The 24,003-nt window shown below is 35.7% G+C and overlaps 1 non-coding gene across 1 annotated transcript; it reads right to left on the reverse strand.

Moving 5' to 3' along the window:
* Positions 1-5,161: 5,161 nt before the first annotated feature.
* On the reverse strand, positions 5,162-5,273 carry LOC120152976. Its single transcript, XR_005518750.1, has one exon. It is a non-coding gene; the product is annotated as a small nucleolar RNA R71 (small nucleolar RNA).
* Positions 5,274-24,003: the final 18,730 nt, after the last annotated feature.

Raw genomic sequence — 24,003 nt, forward strand, 5'->3', positions numbered from 1 at the left:
ACTATTCTTATAGTATCGATACTCGTGTCTAGACTATTTTGTACATGAAAAATACTAAGTTTCAACCCTAAACATCCTACTGAGGTTCCTATTTCTTATTTAAGTCTTATATGATTAAAGGGAACATAAAAAGGCTTTTTAACATGCTAAAACATCAAAAGATGTAATCTACCTTGGACATGCTTTATAACTCATGCAACCTACCAAAACACACCTAATGTTCTACATGTGGTAGAGATGGATTAGAAGTGTGTAGCGTGATGATTTAAACTGCTGAGAACCCTCAAGAACTTAGCCAAGAGTGAGCTTATTATTTCCTCTAGCTTTAGAGCTTTCTCTAACTTCTCTCATTAAGCAAGAAATCAACACAAGTGTTACTAACTAAATTTAAAGGTTAAGAAGGGTTTAAGAACACTTCCTAAAGCTTAAACTCTCTAAAAATAAATTAAAATACTTAGGCCTCTTAAACCCCCACAAAACACATTTGTAGAAGCCATGGTGAAATGGGGAGCTTGAAGGTTAGATTGAAGCTTTGAAGATGGAGGTTAAGATTCTTTCCTTTAAAATGTCAAACTAGGATTACAAATCCACCAAGTTCTAACCTTTTTTTCTCCTTGAAGAGGAAGAAAAAGAAGATGATGAATGGGAAGGAAAAAAAAAAATGAGTGTGAGGGAAAAGAGAGGATGATCAACATGAGATCACCAAATTTTAATGGATATTAGCTTTTCAAACTATGGATGGTATAATCACCTCCTTAGCCCTCCTAACTTTGGTCATAGCATAAAAGTGCCCTTTTTATCATACATTAGGCCCAAGTAAAGCCCAAACCTAAGATCTCTTGGTCCAAGATATCCCACATTACTTAATAGATTTATTTCTAAGTACACTCAGATTAACTCGAACCTACTAACTCGAGGTTCAAATGTACTTACACTTCAAGTCTACGTAAGACCTCATAAAGTCCTATGAAACATGGAATAAACATCTTTTTTAGCCCAAAGAGAAGTATTTTCTTCCAAGAGGAAAGCTTGACCTTATCCCCTACTGTCAACTCGATGTACTTACACTTCAAGTCTACGTAAGACCTCTGCTTGTTTGAAGCCTCCTTTAACCGATTCTGAATCAACTAAACTTTCTCTTATGTTTCTCTGATCAAGTCTGGACCCATTATCTTACCCTCACTGAGCTCTGTCCAACATAGTGGAGTCCTACACTTATGCCCATACAAGGCCTCATACGGAGCCATCTGAATGCTCGACCATAAACTATTGTTGTAGGCAAACTCCATTAAAGGCAAGTGGTCTTCCCAACTACCCTCTAGATCTATAATGGTACACCTGAGCATGTCCTCTAGAATTTGAATAACTCGCTCTAACTGGCCATCTGTCTGAGGATAGAAAGTTGTGCTAAAGTATAGTTTAATGCCTAAGGATTCTTGAAGGGTTTTCCAAAAGGGAAAAATAAATCGAGGGTCTCTGTCTGATATAATTGAAGTCGGTACCCTATGCAATCTCACGGATGTACATTTAATCTAACCTCTTTAAGGTATAGTCCATACAAAATGGAAGGAAATGGGTTTATTTGGTTAAACGATGGACTATAAACCAAAATACATCATGTCTCTATCTTGTCATTGGTAACATGGTCATAAAGTCAATGGTCACTCTGTCTCATTTCCACTAAGGAATCTAAATGGGTTGAAGTAATCATGAAGGAACCTAGTATTCCGCTTTAACTTGCTGACACACTAGAAATCTTACGACAAACTCTGACACTTCTCTTTTCATGCCCGATGACCAAAACAACAAACGAAGCTCCTGATACATCTTGTTACTACCTGGGTGAACTAAGAGTGGATTGCAATGCATCTCATGGAGAATCTGACAGTGCAACTGAGCATCTATGGATACGCACAATCGACCCCTGAATACAACACATCTCTATTACGTTACTCAAAACCTGCGGCCTCACCCTGGAGAACATGCTCAACCTGATCCTTTAACAAGTCGTTTGAACTCTGTAATTTCTTTGTCTCTCCCACTAATTATGGTTCTATACGTAAATCGAATAAAAACCTCTTTCATTGGATAAAATCAAATATGCTAGAAGAGCATGTGAGCAATGAGTAGCCGTAAGAGAAGGATACTAAAGGACATGATGCTCCAACAGAGCAAATTACGATACAATTGTTGGATTTGAATGAAGCTAAAGTTATAAGAGATGCTACAGTTGTTGATAAACTATAATTGGATGTAGTGAAGGTGATAAGCAACGTCATCGCTGCTATCAATTGGTCAATACAGTGAGTCCACCTGAGATCAATCCCATTGCATAGGCCACCGACACTAAGAGACCAGAAGAAAAATGAAGAAAATTTTAGATTCTCCAGCATCCATAACTCTGGTCTCTGATGTTGTTGTGGAAAAAACCACGTCAGCTTCAACCAGTCAGTAGAGAAAAAGTTCGATGAAGGCCAAAACAACAACAAAATCTCTCCGTCCAAATGTTATTATCCCGCGTAAAAGGCCAAGGAAACCCACTTAGGGGAGTATTGCTTTCCTTTTTCATGTTTAGTTTATTTTGTTTGATTTTGTGTTTAATACTTGTTGTTTGCTTTTGGTAATGTTTAATGCATTAAGTATAATGCATCAATTAGGTTCGGGGGTGTATTGTTAGTTGAATGTTACATTTGGTAATGCCATAGGATAATTTTGTAGAAATTAATGAAGTTGTTAAGGGAATTTTAGTGATGCCCGATGATGAAGACTAATTGATATGAGATGCTATAGGTAATGATGTGGAATCTTATTGAAAGTAGGATCCTTAGATTTTTTTACACTTAGGTGTATGTTCTCAATACTTGAGAATTTTAAAAATTTTAATTATAAATCTCTTATCTTTATTAGATGTTATAGCAATGTTGTAAACAAAATGAGAGTCTTATAAGATAAGTTAGGTAAGGCTGGTAATAGCTCTAACATAGACTTAGTAAATAAGTGGGTATTGTTGTAATAACTCAACATAGTGAGAATAATAAGTTGGAATTCCAACATTAGTGACGGAATATTGTTGTAGCATTGAATATCTTTAACATAGTTGGTCTAAATTTTTCTAACTTATCTAAATATTGATTGGATACACCTAAATTACACACACTACACTATGAGGATTCTGATTTTGACAATATGAAATTGTATTTCCTTATTCGAGAATACACATATGCTTTACAACATTGGCTGAGGGCTGAAAAAGAAACTTATCTACTTAGTTAATTCACTGAAGTTATTCTATGGCATTATTGTTATTTTAAATATTTCATGCATGTTTTTGCTTAAGGACAAGCAAACACTTAGGTTTGGAGGTGTGCTAACTCTTCAAAAGAGTTATATTTAGTAGCCTTTTTCACCCATGTCTAGTTTGAACTTGAGCATTTTTTAGGATCATTTTAGGATTATATTTGCTTAACTTTATACATTTTGCATAGTAGGAATTTTGTGGGTTGCCTAGGGTTGAAATTGATTTTGTTACTGTATGCCATAGCATTACAGGAAATGTTGAACGGATACTACAAATGTCGATGAAGCTCCATATGGTTGGGAGAATATTGTAGATAAGACAGCGGCTTAGGCATCTCTCAATGGCCTAGATATCACCTGAAACGTGTTAGTTTTTCATTGGAGGATGAAAATTTCATCTAAGCTATAAATGGGAGTACTTGCAAGTCAAAAAATGTGATAATTAAAATTCAATTGAAAGTATCATTTTCCACATTAATTCTGTGTACGCTATATAAGCTTAATCCCCCTGCCAGGATTGCTACATTACAAGGAGAGCTCCCTAGGTAGCATCGACACTCAGCAGATCACTATTCGAGGGCTTCTATTGAGAGAGGGAGTGATTTGAATGCTTTAAAAAACTTTGTGGATGATATTTTGGATTTGTTATTTTATGTTTACATTGTTACTTCTTTTATGTGCTTCATGCTTTATGATTATGAGTAGAAATACTTATGATTAAATATATGGTAATTTTAATTATTTCTAGAAATAGATTTGGTTGATTTACTATATTCCTTTTATAGTGTTGGTAGTGCTGAGTAGTAAAATGTATGTTGAAAAGTATGTGACCAATCGATTGGTGTTGTTAATATCTTGAATCTTTAATTAATGAAAATAATTAGGGAAGTTTAAAAGGTCTTATCAATGTTGATCACATAGATTTAGTGTGCTTTGTTTACATAAGGTATGATGTTCACAATATCTTTTCTATCGATTTGATAACTGACTTATTGCTCTATGGATTGTTGTAGCATGAACTGGTATCTCTTTTATTGATTTTATTACCCTTTACTTAGAATTTTTCATACTCAACATTCTTTATGCTTACAAAATCTAATGAAAACTTGCTCCTTGTGGGTTCGACATTCGTAGAAATCATTTGCTACCACTTTATTACTTGATATGCGACATGTGCACTTACGTTGAATGTTGTATCAATTTTATAGCATCAAGTTTTTAGCGCCATTACTAGGGAGCATCGGTTTGATTTAGGGTTTTATTTTTTTATTTACTTTGTTATTTTATTTTGTAGGTACTTTTAATGATTCATTATTGCTAGTGTATGTCTCGAAGTGACTAAGAATTAAGTAGTTTGATCCAGAGATTGAAAGGACTTTTAGGAGACGTCGCCGTAAAGGTGCCAGAACAGAACAAATATGGTTGGATGAGGGAATGGTATTTTACCCCCATTGTAGAATAGAGAGAATGGTGATTTGCCAGTTGCCATTGGAGCTAGAAAACCAAATCAAAACTTGGATGTTAGTAATCACCCGATATGTTAGAAAGAGGTGTCGATGCTGGAAGATATGCATTCGGGCATTTTGAGGCCAATGATTAATGCTACGAACTTTGAGTTAAAACTAGTCATGTTCTAAATGTTACAATCTATGGGACAGTATGAAGGGATGTTGTGAAGATCCTAGAGCTAATTTGAGAGTGTTCATGGAAGATGTTATGAATGAGGCACCAAAGTTAAAGCTATTTTCTTATTCAATGCATGACAAAGCACGTGATATTGTTGAGTTCACTTTCACCATGTGCTATAGTATCCTGGAATGAGTTAGCGTAGAAATATTTGTTGCAATTCAACCTGCCAAACATGAACGCCAAACTTGAAATGGTCTAACTTCATTCAACCAAATGGAGGATGAAAACTTGTCTGAAACATGGGAAAGATTCAAGGATTTACTGCGGAAATGTCCTATGCATGGGTTTTTGCATTTGACCTATCATTATGTTTTTAAAACGAAATAATCGAATTAAAAAAATGACTTTATTTTGGAAAAATTGATATTTTTAATAAATTTGATTTAGTTTGAATTTTAGAGTCACCATAAACCTTTAGGTTAGGTAAATCCAATACCTAAAAATGTCTTTTAAATTATTTTTAAGAAAATAATTTTAAAGACAAAAATTGGTCTGCGTTTACCAAGAATTCATTTTAGGTTCGAAAGTCGTGGGGAAGGGTAAGCACCCTTACAACGCCTGAAATTAGTACCTAATCGCTTATACACTGCCGTAACAATGGAATTTGTAAATTTGAGTCTAAAATTAAAGTATGGTCTTTTTCATTAAAATTGATCAAGTTTAATTTTCGTTTGAATGTCGTCGAATCACATTTCTCTTACATAGCGGTGCTTTTCACGCCCATTCTACAATGAGCATTCTTGAAAAATATTCGAGTAAAAAAATAATAAAATAAATATTAGTAAAAGAGGCGTTTTGTAATCTTTCAAAAATATTAGTTCTAATTAGTAATAATATTAAATATATACACATTAATATGTAAAGGTTAAAATATATTGGATATGTAAAAGAATATATATATATATATATACACGTCGAATAAGGTATAAAACGCATTTATAAAAAACTAGTCAAACTATAGTATAATACTTACTCTTACATGGGCATATATACATCAACTATAAGGGACCAAAATTCTAACATACAAACACGATGGGTCAAAATGAAAAATAACACAAATTAAACCAACTATGCAAATGAGTGACTAAATAAAAAAATCTTTAAATGAAAAAATATTTAAACATATAAAAGACTCAAGGATTCGAAAGTAAATAACATACGATATAGATACTAGAATCTAAAAAACTATTGTCGCGGCCGTCTTTCGGTTGGCCCGAAATTGGGCTTCAACTTGAATGAATTGGGTTAGAGTCGCCACCGACCATTTTAAAAAGAATTTAGGTGGGTCGGACACCATCTTACCTGATCTGCGTTGTACCAGAAACGTATCGGGTTCGGGAGTCGGTTACGGTCAAGGAAGGATAGCACCCTTGAACTGCCCTTTCAATACCAATTAATTTATCGGTTGTCTTTAATTGCGAAAATTGAAATTGAAATTTAAAAACCTTTCGAACTGCAATGGAAATTAAAGTTCGTGTATTCAGCTCAGCTACAAATCCTTAGCGCTTTTCTTGCTTGCTTTTGCGCCACTGGTGTACACCGGACTTGGATTTAAATGTCTTGGGATCTTGTGAAGCAGCAGCACACTGGGTGTTTTGTGTTTCAGACTCTGGAATGTGGTCCCTCGTTTTTCTCTATGTCATTTCCTCTTGATGCTTGAGTCTATTTATAGTATAAAGAAACCTATTTTTAGCTCAGATTTAGAGTCCTACTTGGACTCAAATGCTTCAGTTTTAGTGTTTTAATAGGACTCAAATACGTTGATTTTAGTGTTTTAATAGGACTCAAATATGTTGATTTATTTTCTGAATCTCACTAAATTAGGGTTGTTGAGTGTGGGGCCTACAAACAAAAGAAAAAATATTATTAATAATAAAAATATAATATAATAAAATATTTTTGTAGACCCAGACAAAAACGGTGTCTACAGCTGTCCCTCTTTGCACATTTTTATGTTAACAAGAATAAGGCAAAGATGAAAAAGACAACCAGTTTTTGTCAGTTCTCTTTGAGTTCAGACTTGATAGTGTTTGTTGTGACACTAAGTCGATCCATTGGGTACGATATCCTTCTTCGTGAAGTTGAAATCATGGGTAACTCCTTCGTTGTGAAGTTGAGCCTTGAATTGGATATCATTCGTCGTGAAGTTGAAATCCAATCTTCAAGATGAATGTTGTTGTTCCGAGGCCAATATCCTTGCCATGAAATTGAAATTGACTCTGAAACTGGAAAGTTTATTGACAGAAACTCATTTTTGAGTTGGATATCCTTTGTCGTGAAATTGAAATCCAAATATGGAGATGGATGTTACTTGTGTGCACGATTCCCTTCGTCATGAAGTTGAAACCGTGAATGGCCCCTCCGTCGTGAAGTTGAGCCTTGAATTGGATATCCTTCATCGTGAAGTTGAAATCCAAGTAAGTTTAATTGTTTCGAGTCCAATATCCTCCGTCATGAAGTTGAAATTGGCTCTGAAACTGGGAAGCCCCTTCGTCGTGAAGTTAAGCCTCAAATGGCATGATATCCTTCGTCGTGGAGTTGAAATCGTGGATGTATGGGTACGATATCCTCCATCGTGGAGTTGAAATCGTGGATGGCCCCTTCGTCATGAAGTTGAGCCTTCGTCGTAAAGTTGAGCCTTGACTTGAATATCCTTCGACGTAAAGTTAAAATCCTAGTAAGTTGTATTGTTTCGAGTCCAATATCCTCCTTCGTGAAGTTGAAATTGGCTCTGAAACTAGGAAGCCCCTTCATCGTGAAGTTGAGACTCAAATGGCACGATATCCTCCGTCGTAGAGTTGAAATCGTGGATGTGTGGGTATGATATCCTCCGTGTGGAGTTGAAATCGTGGATGGCCCCTTCATCGTAAAGTTAAAATCCAAGTAAGTTGTATTGTTTCAAGTCCAATATCCTCCATTGTGAAGTTGAAATTGGCTCTAAAACTTAGAAGCCACTTCGTCGTGAAGTTGAGCCTCAAATGGAACGATATCCTCCATCGTGGAGTTAAAATCGTGGATGTGTGGGTACGATATCCTCCATTATATAGTTGAAATTGTGGATGGCCCCTTCGTCGTGAAGTTGAAATCCATGTATGTATTGTTTCAAGTCCAATATCTTTCTCTGTGAAGTTGAAATTGGCTCTGAATAAAATTGGGAAGTTGTTTGTTGACAGTCAGCCGCCCTTCGCTGTGAAGTTGAAATTGGCTCTGAATAAAATTGAAAAGTTATTTATTTGACAGTCATTCGCCCCTTCGTTGTGGAGTTGAGCTTGTGTTGTCTCGAGTCCAATATCCTTCGTTGTGAAGTTGAAATTGACTCTGAAGGAAACTGAAAAGTTGTTTGTTGACAGTCAGTCGCCCCTTCGCTGTGAAGTTGAGCTTGTGTTGTCTCGAGTCCAATATCCTTCGCTGTGAAGTTGAAATTGACTCTGAATGAAACTGAAAAGTTGTTTGTTGGCATTCGCCCCTTTACTGTAAAGTTGAGAAACCACCATCAATTTTCTGAATGCGCTTTTGAATCGAGTATTTCATCTTGAAGTTAAAATTTGACTCTAAAAGCTGTAAAATTTTATGTGTGCTAAACATGATAAATGTGATTCTCTTAAGTATGTCTAAGAGCATGCAACATGAATGAGTTATGTTTTATCTCTTGGATTGGAGTCTCGTGTTTTGTCTGCCAATCTGGTCCATGGAATCGATTGTGCCCCATTCTTTTTTCAAGCTTTGGCTTTACAGATCTTTCATATCTGAGACTGTTCTGTTTGAAAACATTTTTCTCATTTTTCTTGTTTTAGGAGGGAAAATGATAAAAATGTTGTAAAATATTGTTCGTAATTGAATCAAATTATAAACATGAGTTCAAAGTATATCAAAGGAATCAATAGCTCTTTTAATGCTTTCAGAGTTACAGCTCTTTGAAAATGTTCAAATAGATGAGTTGGCTTTAGGTTGGACTCCTTTCTAAGGTTTCAGTCATCCAAAATGTCATTTTTTGAAATATCGCAACATGTTTTTTATGGCATTTAATTGGGTGCGGACAAAATGACGCAACTACCATGATCAATTACTAGACCTTTTATTTCGGTCCTCTGAAATCTTCCATTTGTTCAAGCTTAGTAGGCTCCTCTAACAAAGGTAGTGCAAAAATATGATCTAAAAATGAAATTCTTGAGTGCTCGTGTGAAATTGACTATAAAAGGTGTTCCTTAACTCCCTTAGTCTATCATTACCGAAAAATTTCTTGCTTTGATTCAATTTGTAGTTATCTGGCTAGCTGAATCCATAAAGTCGGGGTGCTTAACCAATTGCTTTAGAGGGATAACTTAACATTATAATCAGTTCTATCAAGTTAACTAAAGGGTTCATCTCATCACAAAGTCTTTAGCCGGACAATAGCAGTGGAGCAAACACCGAATTGCCAAGTGTTCGAGCAATGTCATGGTTTGAACGTAATCTACTCATAAAGCCAGAGCTTTCAAGTTTCCTCTATAACCAATTCCCTTAGCGGAATAGCTCAATTTTTACGGATTTAATTTCTTACGATTGTCAAGAAGAACCTGTTATAGTCTAGGTGTTGTTGAAAGTAAAAAATTTCATCTTTAGAGTTCAATTTTTAAGCAACTGACCTTAACTAGATTCACTTACTCGACTATTCCATCTGTAAAGATAATGATCATCATTGAACGTCTTAAATAAAAAGCATAGTAATGTCATAAGCAAAAGGATTCCCCACGTTGTCCGCACCTTATGAAAGGAAAAGGTTATATTGGTTAATTGCACGAGCAGGGTACGGTGCCTGAGTGTATATTCTGGGTAAGGTAAAAAGTCCTTGTTTTAAATCATGTTACTTTGTCAGAGATCTATAACTTTGAACCATTTATAGAGTTTCTTAATTCAGTTGATATTCAAAGAATTGCAAGTTTGCAAATGTGATTCATTGCTCATCATCATTAAAGTAACATAAATTTATTCAAATGTTCTTACAAAAACTTGAGAAAAAATGAAAAAACAAACTCAAACAAAATGCCTCAATTGATGAAATGATCTTCTTCACTTGGATGCCCCCGAGTTGTTGAAGTCGATCCAATTTTTGTTATGTATTTTCTATACGATTCTCTTGAATGTGGAGTAGTTCTCAATAGTGCCCTAGGACACCGCTATGATATTCGTAATGAGCATTCTCATCATACTACCTGGGGTACGGGGCTTCATGGATTTCTATGGATATGGTGACACCACATGTACGTCAAACAACTGTTGGTAAAGCTCTTTATATGTCATAGAATCGAAATGTTATCATTTTTTATGAGACATGTGAATGTAATAAAAAGGAAAAAAATGCGAAATATGGAAGAATGCATGATGCATGCAATGTTCGAGGCATTGATAAAAAATGTGTATGTTATTAGAAATAATCTTATTGGGGACAAAAGTATTTTATCTTTTAAGAGACAAAAATATCTTGACATCTTCTGACATGTTGACCAGTCTTCTGCCTTTGCCTGTCACCGGTTGAATAACCTGTCGAACCGCTCTGACTTCTCTGGATGAACCGTGCAAATATTGAGTTACTTTTTGTACTGGCCCAAGAAGTCTCGAATGACTGCATCTCTGGCATTTATCTTTTGTTGAACTTGTTCCCAACGAATTGGAGTCCTAATATAGGAATTATATGAAGTTCATTTGTCTGTTTCTTGAATTCGTCAGCAATGGTCTCCAATTTTAGATATCCCATTGTTGTCTTTAAAGGGACTCCCAAGATCAGTAACCTTCATCTTGCCCCTGCAAGCTCTGCTAGTCAGTTCTTCAAAGAGAGACTTTCATTTGCTTGACGTAGACTCGGTTCATTCTGAGTCCTTTATGATGCAACAGAGTGATATACTTTTCAATTGTTGGAACCACGTACTCTGGATTGAAGGTGACACATAGTCGCCTTGTAGACTGTCCTCTGTATTTTTATCTCTTGTATTATAACCCTTTGTCCATTAATGCAGATTATTCGTGTTTAACAAACACATTTTTGGTGGATCAATACCTCTTTTAAATGATGCGAATGATGAGAACAAAAAAAAGAGAACAAAAAAAAGAGTTAGTGAGGTAAATCAAAACAATAATAAAAATGAAAAATTCTACCCCACATGATAACTAACTCACATGCTTATTATTCCTACCCGGACATGATCTCTATCCCACATGCTAATTTCAAACAAATCCTAACCGCATATTTGTCTAGTTCGCATGCTTCGAACAGAAAGTAAAGCAGGAAATAACTCAGGCATCCTATGGTTTGAAATGAGATTTTTTTGGTGGGCTCTAATTCTCTATATTCTCTCGTTTAGGTTATAAAAAATGGTACTCGAGTTTTCCTTGTCGGTACCCCCTTGGGCTTGCCAGAACCTTAGTCCTAAACCTATCACAGGCTTGTGTGGACTAAGTTAAACTCGAGAGGACACATTCCCTTATGCCCACACGGTGAATAAATTCATAAAAGACATAAGGTATATAAATCCCGAAGGCTACTTGCTAGGCCTGCACGGTGAATAAATTCACACGAAGCGTTGCTTTCACCCCACTTAAATAGGTTCGGTGCTCGAGTATAGAGCCTGAGATAGAAACTTTTCAAAAAATCTCTGAAATCATTGAAAAAAAAATGTCAGTACAACTATTTATTTGAAAAATAATCAAAGGTAAATAATTGAAATATAAATTAAAATTAAAATTTACTATTTTCTCATAAAAAGACAACCGAAAATTAATTCTGGCCTGACTCGCTTACCGGTCCCCAGTAGAGTCGCCAAGCTGTCGCGACTGTCTTTCGGTTGGGCTTGGAATTGGGCTTCGACTTGAATGAATTGGGTTAGAGTCGCCACCGACCATTTTAAAATGAATTTAGGTGGGTCGGACACCATCTTACCTGATCTGCGTTGTACCAGAAACGTGTTGGGTTCGGGAGTCGGTTACGGTCAAGGAAGGATTAGCACTCTTGAACTGCCCTTTCAATACCAATTAATTTATAGGTTGTCTTTAATTGCGAAAATTGAAATTGAAATTTAAAAACCTTTCAAACTGCAAATGGAAATTAAAGTCTGTGTATTCAGCTCAGCTACAAATCCTTAGCGCTTCTTCTTGCTTGGTTTTGCACCACTGGTGTAACACCGGACTTGGATTTAAATGTCTTGGGATCGTGTGAAGCAGCAGCACACTGGGTACTTTGTGTTTCAGACTCTGGAAAGTGGTCCCCCGCTTTTCTCTGTGTCATTTCCTCTTGCTGCTTGAGTCTATTTATAGTTTAAAGAAACTTATTTTTAGCTCGGATTTAGAGTCCTACTTGGACTCAAGTACTTCAGTTTTAGTGTTTCAATAGGACTCAAATACGTTGGTTTTAGTGTTTTAATAGGACTCAAATACGTTGATTTATTTTTGAATCTCACTAAATCAGGGTTGTTGAGTATGTGGCCTACAAACAAAAGAAAAAATATTATTAATAATAATAAATATAATATAATAATATTTTTGTAGACCCGGAAAAAACGGGTGTCTACAACTATAAATAAAATACATGACTAAAATAAAATATGCTAAAACAATGTATCAAATGTATAAAATAACAAAACAAAAGTGAACAAGCAAAAAGGTACTAAAATGGAACACAAATAAGTCTAAAACCCAAATCATAAATATTAGTAAAATTCATTAATATACAAGAAAGGATCAAAATCGAATAAAGTGAAATTGAAAAAGCTTGAATCATGAAAATAAAATTTCATTCATGGGTTAAAAGGTGAGATTACAAATAGTGGGAGCCCTTAGCATATAAATAACCCAAAATGAAGATATGGGGTCCCCAACTAAACTATTTTGTTACCTTGCTACACATAAACCACGGGTTTTGTAACCCTAAAACAATTAGTTGCCACCTCCCAAAATAATGTTTTTCAGCTTTCATTTTTTCCAGAGAAGGAAAGGATCGGCCACCTTTAAGGGTCCCTTCGGTGATGATATCTCTGTAAAAAGACTACTTTTAAGGCCTTTTTAACTTAAGTTATTGTTTGTTTAATGGTCCATATAGGTCATTTTAAATGCATGTAATTGTATATAGTTGTATTTATAGTGGTTGTGTTATTTTATTTTGCTAGGTGTTGTATGAGGAGGAAGGTGTTATTTTTAGTGATGTGCAAGAAATAGCAAGAAAAAAGGCGAGCTGTGAAAGAATGTTGTAGCATCACACGTTGCTAAAGCATATTGAAATGCCTTGACATTTCTAGTGCAGAAAAGGACAAACAAATATTTTTATAAAATGATAGCTGGCAAGGCACGTGTCTGATGGTTATAACCACCCGCTGGAGACCACTGCCACCTGTTAGGATAGACATCACACATAAGGAGTGACTCTAGAGGTATGATGGGTATTTTGAGTGCAAAATCTCATGAATACCCTTAGATATTTTTATTATAAAAGACACCCCACAAGAGAGGGAAAATATATCATCATCTTCTCCATTTTTCTCTACCTCCACAACAGCTTTTCTTCTTCCATTTTTCTTGGTGTTCCTCATTAGTGAACCTCGAGGGAGTGGTGAGCTAGGCGTCCGAGAAGAGCTAGCGAGATAAGGTGGTTTGTGGTGGCCGATAGGAGCTCCGATAGTGCACGTCGAAGGCTTTTCTCCCTTCCCCTTTGTTGTTTTTTTCATTTGATATTGGGTTGTTGGAATGAATAAATTTCATGTTTTGTTTCATGGATGATTCGAACCCGACCATGAACTAACCTTATTTGGTGGGGTTGATTTTATGGATGTTTGATATTATTTTAATGGTAGATTTAATTTTGTCTTTTGTATTTACTTGTTTTTCTTATGAATGGTTCATCTTCTAAGTTTGTAGGAGGCTTGAGAGTGTCCATTACTTAGATGAAGGCTAGGTGTTTGAGAGAAAATTAGTCATTAATACTTGTAGTATTCGAGAGAAACACAAGGAATCCACATAAGCAATGGGGTATAGTATTTTCTTATGGTTAGAATAGACATGGTAGTACTATATCATAATCCCTTAGTTCTTGAGAGAGACTAAGACAGGATTTCAATGACTAAAAGGGGTAGTTTTTATCAATAGCATAGGCTACCATAGTTGAGACTGAGAGGAGATGTCGTGGCATTCTATTCTATTAGGTTCCTTTAACTAGAGATAGCGGGAGCACTTTCAGTAAACTCTGTCGAGAAAGTGAAGCTTAGATAGATTAAATCTTCTAGAGAGATAAGTTGTAGCATCCTTAAATCATTCCCCATCACTCATTCCCTTGTGAGGATTGTCAAGTCATTTCATTTATTTGTTGTTTTTACCATTATACGTTGCCTTGGTATTGTTATTATTTTTACCTTATAACTTACTTTGTTTCTACGACATTGTTTACTCAATCACCTTCCATCACTAGTCTTACACTCACTTCCACATCTCTATTGTCGAAGCATCATCTATATATATTTCATTGCTATACTTAGATAAATTAACATAGTGATGTGGCTAAACTCATAAATTTCCACCAATCCCTGTGGAGACGATACTCACTCATCATTATATTACTTGTTCGATTATGTATACTTGCAATATTTCGCGTCCATATTTAGTACTCAAAAACGCGAACAAGTTTTGACGTCGTTGTCGGGGGTTGGCAATTGGAAATTAATTAGTTTTGTCATAGCATTTTTATTTTACTTCTTCATTTTTTATAGTTTTACTTGTTATTTTTCTTATCTTTTTCAGGTTTTTATTTATGTATAACCTGAGAAAATCCTAAATATAACTACAACCTAAGATTGAATGATTTTTTTAAAAGGAGACGTGCTCAACGTGCTCAAGCAAATATGTATCAAATTGGAAATCAAGGTATTGGTCAAGAGGAAAATCAAAATGACGAGGCAATTCCTACTGTTGGGACTGCAGCTAGGCCTTGTACTATTTGCTATCACTTAAACCCTACCTTGGATAACCTAAAACTTGTATTGTAGCTCCCAAGATTCTGGCAACCCACTTCGAGCTCAAACCGGTTATGTTCAACATGTTGGACTTGATTGAACAGTTTGGTGGTGCTTTTCATAAGGATGCAAGGCAACTTGTTCGAGCATTTTTAGAAGTTATTTCCATATTATTTGAAAGATCATGCAAGGGCATGCTTAATGGAATACCTTCCGGCTCGATAAGGAATTGGGTAGACTTGAGAAAAAAAATTTCTATGGCATAATCCACCCAATATGAAAAACCATCTTAGGAATGCCATAGCATCTTTTCACCAAGGTGATGAAGAGTTTATGTATGAGTGTTGTGATCAATACAAAATTTTTCTTCATAAGTGCACCAATCATGAATTCCACAACTGGACTCAAGTTGTGATGTTCTACAATGGAGTCAACGCACCCACTCGCATGATGTTGGATGCCTCGGTGAATGGTACTCTGCTTGAAAAATCACTCGATGAAGCTTTTGACATCCTGGATATGATTGCCAACAATAATTATCAATTCTCATATTAGAGGTTTAAAGTGCCTGGGACATTTGAGTTGGATACTGAGGATTCTGTGTCCGCCCAACTTTCTGCCATCACCGATATATTAAGAAATTTGCAACGATCAAGTGAGGTGAAAGAAGTGAAGGCAACTAACTCAACATGTCTATTATGCCATGGCAATCACCATGAGAAAGAGTGCCCGACCAATAAAGAGGCCATCAATTATGTAGGTAACTACAATCGAGGTAATAACAACCCTTATTCTAACACCTACAATCCTGGATGGCGTCAGAATCCAAAATTTTCTTGGGGAATTCAAGGAACCAACAATGCAAGTCAACCCGTTAGGCAATAGAATTTCAATAACTCTCAATGTTTTCAAACGAATATGTCATGGTATAATTTTAACAAGTGAGTATTATCTTCATCCAACACAAGCTGGAGGCCACGATTCAAGATTTTTTAGCAACTATGAAGACAATGTTGCAAGACCATGAAACATTCATAAAAAACCCAAGAAGCCTTATTACACAGTCAAAGAGCTTTACTTCAAAGCCACGACTCATCTTTGAGGGCCTTGGACGGTCAGGTTGGCCAAATTACCACGACATTACATTATTGTCCACAGGGCAGTCTACCTAGTGATACTGAAATCACTAAGGCTCAAGATAGAGAGAATTTGGTACATTCACCTTAAGGAGTGTTATCAAAATATACAATGATGCTAAGTTTGGGGGGAGACACTCGGAGCCCGATCATGAGATTGTGTACGAAAATTCAAAGATGCAGGAAGATTCAAATTCGATGGAAAACAAGGATGAGGGTTCGAAGAGTGCAACCAATGAAGACAATAAATTTTTTGTCACGGCAAAAGAAAAAACCCCATCATCATGAGTTGATGACCAAAGGAAAGTTGTAGATTTTACTGGTACAAATTTTTATACACTGATAATCACTTGGAGCTCGATGAAGAAATGAAGAGGAGCTCGAGAATATTCCAAAGGAGATGAGTCAGTCTAGCTTACTTATAGATAGACCAGGTATGAAATTTGAACATTTGGATTTCATTGAATTTACTCATCCTAAACCCCAATTAATTACCCATTTATCTAGGTTAGAAATTCTAAAAGAATTCAGGAATAAAATAGAGATTGAGGAAAAATTCCATAATGAGATATTATTATTTTCCACGATAATTTTTTGGTATGCTAACGTTATAAACTTTCTCGTTAGTGGTGTTCTGCTTTCTTACTTGAATAGCCAGGGAATGAACAAGGTCATACACTATAGTGACTACTGTCATTGGGATGACCCCTACGTCTTCAAAGAATTTTCTGTCCAAATGATTAAAAATTGTCACAGCAAAGAGGAGCAAAAAGAGATCTCATTCCACTACCATTCAACTTCATGCAAAGAGAACTTTGAATGAGAGAGGACTAATGCAAAGATCCTACAATTCAAATGTGAGAGACACGAAATGCCAGGGTAAAATATTTTGAATATGGAACTGTTATATGTATGGGTAATTTTGGTCTATACTGGTGCTCCAATCGAACGTGATAAAACTGTAAACATGTGGATAATGGTAAAGCCCTATAGTAGTTGTACCCACTTAGAAGAAGACTCAATTGGTGTTGGCACAAACGATGACATTACTGATGATGTCCTTCATCTGCACAAATGCCATGGTAAATTACAACATTTATGGCCAAGCGGAACCAGGACCAACTGGCGAATCTGACCAGCAACCTGATGATTATTTTGCTATGTCAAGCGAAGGGACGAGGTCATGCCAACAACCTTCATGGAGCTCCTTCCGCATGTAGCTCTTGATCTCCCAGTCTTCTCTGATATACTCTTACCAACATCTACGGATGCCACAACATCTACAGATGCTCAATATCTAGGGAATGAGGATGAGTCGAAAGATGTTGACCAATCCACACAGTGCCCATAACAGAGAAACGAGAGACTGAGCCCCAGCCACCGACCCTGCCAGTACCTCTATATCCCACGATGTTACACAATGTAGCACAATCAAAAATGTCGTAGTAGTTTTCTCTAAGCAGGAGTCAACATCGTTTGAAGAAGGTGTCTGAAGATAAGGAGCCTCAATTCACCCCGATCTCTGAAGGCTTTAGGAACCCTACTGTACCACCAACAGCTTTAGGAACCCCGCATCACATAGTATCCACGCAACCACCACCATATAAAGTCAAGGTACCTTGAATTGCATTGCATATCATGTAGTCTAATTTAACTTATTTTTTATTTAGCATTGAGAAATGCTTCTCTCAAGTTTTGGGGAGGTAGTGTTCTTTGTAGAACATGTGCATGATAGGTAGGACAGTTAGATGAAATGACTTGATGATACCCGATAATGATAAACTTTTTAGGCTAGAAATTGAATGCAAATGACTATTGAGAATGATAAAACTGACTTTAGGCTTAATACTTTGTGAATTATTTTTATACGACTTGTATTTTCTCTATACTTAAGAAATTTAGGAATTTTTATGAAAGAATTTTGGTTAGCCTTGGCATTAAAATTTGGAATTATGTTGAAATGATAAATCAATAAGAACTCCCTTATGTCTGAATTGTGTTTAATCATGAATAAATGTTTCGACATAGATGTAGAGGGACACTCCTCTTTATCGTGGCATTGCCTAGAACTCTCTTTAATAAATGGCAGCCACGAGTATATGAGTGAATGAAATTAGTCACAAATAACTCTACATGACTAGCTTGGGGTGAAAGGTATGCTCCCTTTCACCTAGAGTGTGTGATAGGCTGACTCTCCTTGTAGCATCACTAAAAAAGTATTAAGTAAAAAGGAAGTATAAATGTGCTTAGTGAATGAGTAAATGTCGTGGCAAAACTAGGGAACTCAATTAAAAATTGCCTAGATTCGTTAAGTATAGATTAGATATAATCACGCACGCACACACAACCACAAAGAATCTTGACTATGGAAAAGTACTTGATTTCTTGGTGTGTCTAGGATGTTGAAGCCAATTTTTTAGGGTTGAAATTCTATTTTTGTCTTGATTGTCTCATTGTTGAGAATTGCTATGACATTTTGATTGTGTTAATTGCTATCCATTGCTTGAGGACAAGCAATAGCTTAAGTTTGGGGTGTGATAACTCCGTAAAAAGGATACTTTTAAGACATTTTTCACTTAAGTTATTGTTTGTTTAAGGGTCCATATAGGACATTTTAGATGCATGTAGTTGCATATAGATGCATGTAGCTGCATATAGTTGCATTTGTGGTGGTTGTGTTCTTTTATTTTGTTAAGATGTTGCATGAGGAGAAAGGTGTTGTTTTTAGTGATGTGCAGGAAATAACAAGCAAAAAGATAGCTAGGTAAGAATTCATGGTATCACACGTTGCTAAAGAAGATTGAAATGCCTTGGCATTTCTAGCACAGAAAAGGACAAATAGATTTTTTATAAAATGACATCTGGCAAGGCACGCGTCTGATGGTTATAACCGCTATTGGGGACCATTGTCACCTGTTAGGATAGACATCACACATAAGGAGTGACTCTAGGGGTATGATGAAATCCCATGAATACCTTTAGATATTTTTATTATAAAAGGACACCCCATAAGAGAGAGAAAATATACATCATCATCTTCTCCATTTTTCCCTACCTCCACAACAGCTTTTCTTCGTCCATTTTCATGGTGTTCCTCCATTGGTGAAGATCGATGGAGTGGCGAGCTAGGTGTCCAATAGAGCTAGCGAGCTAAGGTGGTTTGTGGTGGTTGGGGGAGCTCTGATAGTGAACGTCGAAGGCTTCTCTCCGTTTCCCTTTGCTGTTATTTTTCATTTGATATTGGGTTGTTGCAACAAATAAATTTCATGTTTTGTTTCATGGTGAGTCGAACCCCACCATGAACTAAACTTATTTGGTGGGGTTGATTTTATGGATGTTTGATATTATTTTATTGGTATATTTAATTTTTTCTTTTGCATTTACTTGTTTTCCTTGCGAATGTTTTATCTTCTAAGTTTGTTAGAGGCATGAGAGTGTCCATTACTTAGATAAAGCCTAGGTGTTCGAGAGAAACTTATTCATTAATACTTTTAGTATTTGAGAGAAACACAAGTAAGATCCACATAAACAATGGGGTGTAGTATTTTCTTAATTTTAGAACCAACATAGTAGTACTATATCCTAATCCCTTAGTGCTTGAGAGAGACTAAGACAAGATTTCAATGACTAAGAGGGGTAGTTTTTGTCAATAGCATAGCTGCCATAGTTAAGACTGAGAGGATATGTTGTGGCATTATATTCTATTAGGTTCCTTTGACTAGAGATAACAGGAGCACTTTCAGAAAACTCTGTCGAGCAAATGAAGTTTAGATAGATTAAATCTGCTAGAGAGATAATTTGTAGCATCCTTAAATCATTCCCCATCACTCATTCCCGAAGTAATTTCCCTTGTGAGGATTGTCAAGTCATTTCATTTATTTGTTGTTTTTTACCATTTTCTTTTCCTTGGTATTGTTATTATTTTTACCTTGTAATTTACTCTGTTGCCATGACATCATTTACTCAATCACCTTCCATCACTAGTCTTGCACTCACTTCCACACTTCCATTATCGAAGCATCATTTGTATATATTTCATTTCTATAATTAGATAAATTAACATAGTGTTGTGGCTAAACTCATAAATTTCCACCAATCATTGTTGAGTTGATACTCACTCATCATTATATTACTTGTTCGATTTTGTATACTTGCATATATTCCGCGTCCATATTTAGTACTCACAAAACGTGAATATGTGACCATGAACCAACACCAAACAAGGGTACATCGGTCTCAAACGATCATTCTCCTCTCCCTTTGTTTAAATATAAAGTCTATTTTTATGAGAAACAAACAACCAAGCCTAGATATGAGAATATACCTCTCGGCAACTTCTAACTTAGAAGACGTTTAAGCTTTTCGACGAACCCGTGCTTTCCAATGATCAACTAGCAAGATAAGTCTCCTTCTTTCTATCTTTTCTTTGTTTACTTTTGTTTTTTGTTCTCTAAAAATGGTTCATTTTCTCTTTTTTTCTTTTTCTGAATGGTCGTTCCTCTTTATTACCTCTATTTCTTCTTCTCCCTCTGATATTCTTCTTTTTTTCTCGGATTCTCGCTACCCCTTTCTCTGTTCGAACTATTTCTTTTTATTATTGGTGTTGTATATTTGGTAGAACAGGCCCTCAATCATAGTGAATGATTCTCCTAATATTAACACTTTGATGCTCCTGATTTATTCACGATTTTCTATGATTATTTTATTAGGTTTTATTAATTTTCATTATTGATGATTTCATGTCACTATTTGCTGAGATAATGATGATGGGACGACTGAAACAACGACGTCAGGGGGTGTCAGAAGTGGTAACACCGGGATAGGATAGGCCTAGGCAACAGCGATGACACAGCAGGTAGCTAAAGGCTTACGCGATGGCACAATAAGTGTATAACCCTAAAATTAGGGTTAACCAAAGTTATAACACTATGGGCTTAGTTTGTGTATGTGGCCCTGACCTGTTTAGGTCTGATGTAATCTGTTTTAGGCCAATTTAAATTGGGCCTGGTTATTGGGTTTGTAACATGAAAAAAGATGTAAATAATATTTAATATAACATATAAAAAATAAAGTAAAATGAAAAATGATAACCCAAACAAAAACAAGTGTCTACAGGACCAAATGGAGATGTTTTATAATGTGTTAAACATACATACTCGTATGGTGGTCGATGCTTCAGTAAATGGAGCTCTGTTAGATAAAACATCTAATGAGGCATATGATATTCTGGAACATATTTTTCTAATGATTGCCAATACCCTAATACGAGAAATATGTTTGGCCGACGCAATGTTGTAGTAGTAGATTTTAAAGTTTTTAACTCTTGGCATCTCAGATTTCAACATTGATAGAAATGGTGAATAAATTACAAAAATCAGGAGGAATGTATGAAGTCAAAGTTGCATCTCTCATCATGTATGTTTATTGTGGCGATAATCAGAAATTTGATTAATGCCGCCAAAATTCAAAATTTATCTATTATGTTTGGAATTATCAAAAGAATGATAATGCTTTTGGCAACACATATAATTCCAATTTTAGAAATCATCTCAATCTTCCTTGGAGAAGTCAAAATGTTACCAATCTATAGCAACATCAATATCAACAACCATATTATAATCAGTAGAACTCGATGCCGCAACCACATGTACAACATCCTGTTGCTAAACCACAACAAAGGTAAAATTATCAAGGTCAATCTTCAACCTAAACTTCAACTTTATCATCTCTTGAAGCTTTTATGAAAGAATATATGGCAATCCAATCAGCCTCGTTAAGGGCTCTTGAGAATCATATGAGATAAATGGCTAATGCTCTTAACAATTGGTTTCATGGAATGTTGCCTAGCGACATAGAGAATCTGAAGCAAAATGTAAAGAGCACTGTAAAGCCATCACAACAAGGAGAGAAATTCATATTGGGGAGTCGGTTGAAGTACCTAAGAAAAATGATGTAGATGTTCCTAAGTATGGTAAAGGAAAGAGCAAATAAGTTGATCATGAGCCACCTACGACTCGTTCTACAACATCAGATGCATGACAGTGAAGTAATTCAGAGGCATTACCGACAGAAACACCTGCTACACCTGACGCTCTGCCGAATTCAGTGCCTCAACAACGATAACTCAAGATGACTCAACCATTTCTACAACACTTCAAAAAGACGAAAGAAGATCAACAATACAAAGCTTTCATTGATGTCATTTGTCGACTCACAATTAATATTCTGTTGATTGATGCTTTAGAGCAAAACCCAAACTACATCAAATTCATGAAGGAAGTTCTTTTAAAGAAAAGTAGACTCGGTGAATTTGAGATTGTTGCTCTTACTGAAGGTTGTAGCGCTATAGCTACAAGTCAATTGCCATCAAAACTTAAAGATGCATAGATTTTCACTATTCCTTACAATATTGGTGATACATTTGTAGGTAAACCTTTATGTGATTTGGGTGCTAGCATAAATCTTATGTCATTGTCAATCTTTAGGAAATTCGGGAGCGGTGAAGCAATGCCCACCACTATCACTTTGCAACTTGTTGATCGTTCTACCGTGCATCCTAGTGGTATTATGGAAAATATGCTCGTGAGAGTGGAAAAATTCATATTTCCCATAGAATTCACCATTTTAGATTGTAAAGTGGATAAATATGTCCCAATTATTCTTGGCCGCCCATTTCTTGCCATAGGCCAAGCGTTAATCAATGTTGAAAAGAGAGAATTAACTATGCATTTAAATGATGAGCATAATAATTTTAATGATTTGAATAATATTTCTTATATAAATGACATTGCTAATTTTTTTCACTTACTGCAGTATATATATACACCATCAGTTCAATAGCAATCAAGGAATTCATGGACGATGCAGAAGATGAATATTGCAGCTACAGAATATCAAAACTCTAGAAAAGTCTAATCATGTTATCTAAGCACCGAAGTCATCTATTGAGGAACCACCAAAGTTGTAATTGAAACCTTTGTTAGAGCATTTGAAATATGCCTACCTTGGAGAAAATGAGACACTGCCAGTCATTGTGGTAGCACATATTACAGCATCACAGGAAGCTTAGTTGATTGATTTGCTGAAGGAGCATAAAAAAGCTATTGCCTGGAGCATTACTGATATAAAAGCCATTGGTCCATCATTTTGCATACACAAAATTCTTTTGGAGAACTCTAATAGTAGCTTGACTGAACATCAGTGAAGATTAAATCCAATCATGAAAGAAGTGGTTAGAAATGATATTATTAAATGGTTGCATAGTGGGATTATATATCCGATTTCGGAAAACAATTGGGTTAGCTCTGTGCAATGCGTTCCAAAGAAAGGTGACATTATTGTGGTGACAAATGAAAAAAATGAGTTAGTGTTGATGAGAACCACTACTGGTTAGAGAATATGTATGGACTATAGGAAGCTTAACAAAACAATAAGGAAAGACCATTTTCCATTGTTATCCATAGACCAAATGCTAGACCGTCTTGCTAGTAAAACTATTTACTGTTTATTGGCCGAATATAGTGGTTAATAACCAGATCGCTATAGCACTAGAGGACCAAGAGAAAATAACTTTCACATGTCTGTATGGTGTCTTTTTCTTTTGAAAAATCCATTTGGGCTAAGTAACGCTCCAACGACATTCCAGCACTGCATGATGGCCATATTCACTGATATGATTGAGGATTATCTTGAGGTATTTATGGATGATTTTTTCAATGTTTGGGCAAGATTTTGATAATTGTTTGAACAATTTGGTTGTAGTTTGAAGAAGATGTAAGAAGAATCACTTAGTTTTAAATTGGGAAAAATTTCATTTCATGTCACGGAAGAAATAGTGCTAGGGCACTGAATTTCCTGTTGAGACAATCAAGATTAATGTGAAGGTAGTTCAAAGCTTTCTTGTTCATGCTAGT

The sequence above is a fragment of the Hibiscus syriacus genome, unplaced genomic scaffold (assembly GCF_006381635.1).
Source record: "Hibiscus syriacus cultivar Baekdansim isolate YM2019G1 unplaced genomic scaffold, ASM638163v2 tig00111096_pilon, whole genome shotgun sequence".
Classification (NCBI taxonomy): domain Eukaryota; kingdom Viridiplantae; phylum Streptophyta; class Magnoliopsida; order Malvales; family Malvaceae; genus Hibiscus; species Hibiscus syriacus.